The sequence below is a fragment of the Gouania willdenowi genome, chromosome 8 (genome assembly GCF_900634775.1).
Source record: "Gouania willdenowi chromosome 8, fGouWil2.1, whole genome shotgun sequence".
Lineage (NCBI taxonomy): Eukaryota > Metazoa > Chordata > Actinopteri > Blenniiformes > Gobiesocidae > Gouania > Gouania willdenowi.
The window spans coordinates 34,214,250-34,219,921 of record NC_041051.1 but is presented as its reverse complement, the minus strand read 5'-3'; positions in this window follow the sequence as shown (position 1 = coordinate 34,219,921).

The window sequence follows — 5,672 nt, the reverse complement described above, 5'->3', positions numbered from 1 at the left end:
TCACGTGTGTGGCTGCTTCTTCTCTACGGGAAGACGTTTGTTTCTGTTTACCATCAGACCAGAGACCACGCCCACATGTTTGTTAGCTTAGCACATAGCAACACTTTGTTACCACTTACAATAACCATTAGCACATAACTAATGTGAGAAGTAGAGACACCACCTGACCTTTTAAATACGGAATCGTTCCTTATTGATCATTAAATGGTGCGTCACACACACTAAAGGCTAGAGCTGCAACTATCATCTATTTTAATAGTTGATTTAAATATTAAAACAATGGACTAATTGGATGAATAATGGTACAGTTATTTGCTTTATGTTGCAATAATCTTTTAAATGCTCCAGACTAGGGATGGATGATACAGACTAAAACATTTATATTTAAATGAAATAAATTTCCACCTTAAAGTGTGTAATATTCTGAGTTTTTTTATGAGGCTGGAAAAAGGATTCAGCTTTACATGTTTAATGTGTAACGCGTTATACGAAACACCAATAACGCAGTAGCTTTAACTGTAACCAACAAAATATGAATAATGCACTGGGATGGTTTTTTATGATAAACAATGTAATATAACAATATATTACAAAGTGTAAACAAGTTCTTTATAAACGCAATCACTAGAATGTGCTTCAGTAATAACATTAATATAATAACACACATTAAAAAGCTACAAGAGCTGCTGACTCAGCTCATGGACTGATATTTAATACTACATTAGTGCATGTGGGTCACTATTAGTGTTACTGGATGAAATTCATTTATAAATACATTTTCTAAAAAAAAATCACATGAAAGACCAAATATATATCTGATAATGAGTTTTATAAAGTTATGGTTGATGTTTGTTTCCTATAATTAAACCAGATCAGACATGATTTAATCATTAATTAAATCATGGGTCTGCAACCTGCGGTTTTGGGGCCTCATGTGGCTCTTTGACTCTTTTGCAATGGCTCCCTGTTGTAATGGCACTTTGTCGTTGGCTCACGTGTGTTGTGTCGAGTGGATGTTATTGTAACCAAAAAATAAAGAAAATTAAAAACCAAAGGTGATGATGTCGATCCATTTATTGTAGAGATGAGCAGATGTAATGACCAAAAAAACCAGCTTGTAGTTATTACAAGGTATGAAAGAACAGTAAACTCCACAGTTGTTCTCATTCCGCGCGGTGCCGTTAGCGCGATTAAAGCGCTCATTACAGCTCTAATTAGGGCGGAGCCACTCCTCTAGCGCCTTCTGCTGCTGAAATGGCTCCACCAGCACGTGTTCGTCACATTGAGCCACAATCCATTTAGTGCTTTTCCCTCTGATGAATATGTAATAATAATAATATGTAATGTTGGAGGATCACAGAAGGGCAGCAAAAAAATGGGAGGAGCAAATGCAAATAAATTAATGCAGGGGACTGTAGCATCTTGTGTGTGGATGATGAGAAAACAGGTGGTGTAGGAAAAGTCTTTGGGACAAATTAAATTGTAAATAATAGGTAGTTTATTAATACAAACAACAGGTTAATAAAGAGAGGGACCTGGACGGATCGTTGCAAGCTCTAAACTGGTTCAGGGAAGGTAAAATGTATACATCTCTTTCAGGGGTATGTTTTTAACACTAGCTCATCACCATATAAGGAATCAACTTACTCTGTACATTAGTATGAAGAAAACAATCTATTAATCAAATAAAAACTAAGGCAAGGCAAATTTATTTATATAGCGCATTTCAAACTTAAGGCAACTCAATATGCTTTACATGATAAAACATTCAATTGTTTAAAATCAATAAGAACATTTAAAATCATCAGTAAAATCAATTAAAATCATCATGACATCATCATCATGACCATAAATCTCTCTCTCAATCATACACAGTAGAGAAAAAAGTTTCTTTAACTTTGATTTAAAAATGTTCACATGTGATGCTGACTTCAGCTCTGCTGCAGTTTGTTCCACTTCTTTGCAGCATAACAACTAAACACAGCATCACCATGGTTACTGTGAGCTCTGGGCTCCACTATCTGACCTGTGTCCATAGATCTCAGAGACCTGCTGGGTTCATACCTGACTAACATCTCACTGATGTATTCTGGACCAAACCCATTCACACATTTATAACCAGCAGCAGAACTTTACAGTCTCCTCTGAGGCTGACTGGGAGCCAGTGTAAAGACTTTAAAACTGGAGTAACTAAGGCCGGAATACCAGCCTGTACCAGCAGATACAATGTATACAAACTTAAAGAATGCACGTCATACATCTGGTATCCTGTTTACAGAATCATCTACGCACTAAAGGTCTTCCATATACAGTAGGTCTCAAAAACTGCACATCCTGTAACAGGGTTGAATGAACATTGTCCTCCCTAACGGAGCTACACCTCATTTTAGTGTAAACTTCACAGCCTTAAGATTTACTGCACAAAGATGGAAATCATAAGCACAGAGTCTGAAACAAACACTTCCAAACTGCCAAACATCAAGTAGTTCAGAGCATTACCAGTGGAATCATGGCCCGTACAGTTGTAGGCGTGAGTCATCGCATCCACATGTTCATGCCACCTTGGCTTCAGGCTCGGTTCTAGCATCCCTAGCATGTTCATGAGGGTGCGGTTGAACCGTTCCGTGGTCCCATTTCCCTGCGGGTGGTAAGGGGTGGTGTGGGTCTTAACAATTCCAGTGCACTTGACCAGCTCTTTTACAACAGCACTTTCAAAGTTGCGCCCATGGTCTGCATGCAATTTTGCAGGGAAGCCAAACCGGCAGAAAATGTTTTTCCACAGCACCTTCTCACTGTGCTGTCCTTTTGGTCTTTTGCAGGGTAGGCCTGCGCATAGCGGGAGAAGTAACGATGAGCACATTTTCTATGCCACCCTTTGACTTCTCCAGAGTCAAGAAGTCCACACACACAAGTTCCATAGGGGCATTGCTATGTATACTGATCAGGGCGCCCTGACACTTGCAGTTGGAGTCTTTCTGAAACAGCACCTCTCACACTGCTCACACCAAGCTTTGATTTCCTGGAACATCTGTGGCCAGTAAATTCTCTCCCTTATCAACTGCACTGTTCTTTCAACCCCTAAGTGCCCAGAGACATTGTGGAGGGTGGTCTGGACTGGTGCACGTAGCTTCTTTGGTAGTACTAGCTGCTCAACTACCCTTCCTTGAGTGTCTTGGATGTGGCAATACAGAATGCCATTCCGAACCACTACCCTCCTCCACTCTATTAAAAGAAGGCGCACCTGCGCTCCCCCACTGACCCTCTCACTGCGGCGAGGCTTCTGGTTCAGACTCTTACAGTGCAAGACAGGGCCATTGACGGGATCCTCTTTCTGCTCCGCACGGATCTCTTATTTTGTCTTTGCCAGCAGCAACTGCATCCCCAGGTCCCTGTATGGCTCACTTGGTTCACTTGGTTGAGACTCAACTTTCTCCAAGGCAGGTTTGTTCATGTCTAAGGAGTTGTCTTGTTGCTTCATGCTCATCCTTTGTTCACTGGACCCCATCAGCTCTGGACATGTTTGGAGGACCTCGGTGACCTCCTGGTTGGACATACGGGAGAGGGTGCCAGCGTTTGCATTGCTCTGTCCCCTTTTATACTGGACATCAAAATCAAAGGCTGCAAGTCGAGACACCCACCGCTGACCAATGGCATCCAGCTTTGCTGAAGACATCACGTATTTCAGGGAGTTGTTATCTGTTAAAACTGAATCTTCGACCATAGAGGTGGTTGTAAAACTTATCTGTCATGGCCCATTTCAGAGCCAGGAACTCAAGTTTGTGTGCAGGGTACCTGGTTTCAGATGGACTCAACCCTCTGCTGGCAAAGGCTATGACCCGCTCTGCCCCACCTTGAACTTGCACCAAAACAGCACCTAGCCCTTCACCTGAGGCATCAGTCTGAAGGACAAAGGGCAGGTTGAAATCAGGATAGCCCAGCACTGGCACGGGTGTGAATTTTTCTTTGAGGGACTGAAAGGCCTCTTTGCACCCAGCTGTCCACAGAAAAGGGGGGTCCATCTCCAGGCTCCTCTTACCCCCTCTCTTCTTCCTTCTACGTAGAGTCACCTGCAGTGAGGCGGTACAAAGGGGCAGCTAAGTCAGAGTATCCCTCCACATATCGCCTGTAATACCCAGCAAAGCTCGGAGGTTCAAGATCGTGGTGTGGCGTCGAACCAGAACATCGCCAACCAAGCAGAGGCAGGGTCAGCGTTGGCTTCTTTTGATCTGGTGTGGTTCATGAATACGTAAGTGTGTCCAGTCTTTTCAGCGTCCATCGACGGAGGATTGAAAAAGATCCGTCTGTGGACAGTTGAGCTGGTAGAAGATGCAAGATATGTTTGAGAGTGAGAAGAAGTGTTTGAATGATGTGTGCCTGTCCGCCTTCTCCTCTTATAGGAGATGGGAGTGTCCCTGGCGGACAGACATGTTTCACTAGCCAATCAGGATTGGCAGATTGAGAAAATTGCTTCTGAGGGGTTGCAGATGGAGTGCGTCCCATAGTGAGACATCTCATGAAATATTATGAAATATCCTACCCTTTTGGATCTTCTTGACAGATTTGGTACATACAGTACTATGGATATAGACCAAGATATTAACATTCAATTATTACCCACCACCTGAGCTTCAACAAAAACTGTCCATTGATTGGACTCATAAAGCAATTTAATATCTTTGAATATTGTTGACTTATATACAAAAAAATATGAAACAATTAACAAAACAATCAAAGACCTCAGTAACTGGTCAACACACCTGATGAACCTCAGTGCATACAAATGTCCATTTTACCCAGAGTTCTGTACATATTTATGTCACTTCCTGTTGCAGGAGTGGGACAGGCAGATTGGAACGGGAAAAAAGCAAGAATGAAATACAGTAGCTTAATTATCAGCAAAGAGGGAGGAGTTATGTCTCTTCCCTTATAAACTAACCATAACTTATCAAAAACACCTTCACCTCACTCACCTTAAATACTTGGTTTGAAGTAATAAAACTACTACATTTATGGGACCAGGTTAAAAAAGTTCTATGACACAGAATTCAAACCCAACCAGATGGATTCTTTAAACACTGGGTCAATAAAGGCATTAACACCTACTGTAGCATAACAGACAACAAACTGACTTTATCAAGGAATTATAAGAGACCACAAACTACATCAGGGAGAGATGAGAAAAAGAATTGAATGATAAAATAACGTGTGAAACTGTCTCCTCTACTTCCTGTTCATGTAATGGTGTAAATTTTGCTAGAAGATTATTGTCCACTTTTATAAAATATCCACACATTTCACATCAATGAGCCGTACATGTTGGAGAAGTCGTGGGAATGATGGAGCGGACCACCACCACATTTTTTGGAATTGCCCAAAAATTCAAATATTCTGGGAAAATATTTGGGAAGTCACTTTTTTTTTTTTTTTTTTTTTTAATATTTTATTTATACATTTTCGATTTTATAAACATACAGTACATTGACAAGAAAGAAAAAAGAAAAAAAAAAAGAAAAACCCTAAAACAAAGAGGAAATAGAAAAATAATAAACATGGCAAAAATAAAACAAAACAATAACAAAGACAGCACAAGTTTCTGATTGTTAACGTAGTTACACTGTTTATTGTTTATGTTTCTCTGTTCATAAAAAAAACTAATACATTTCAAGTATTAA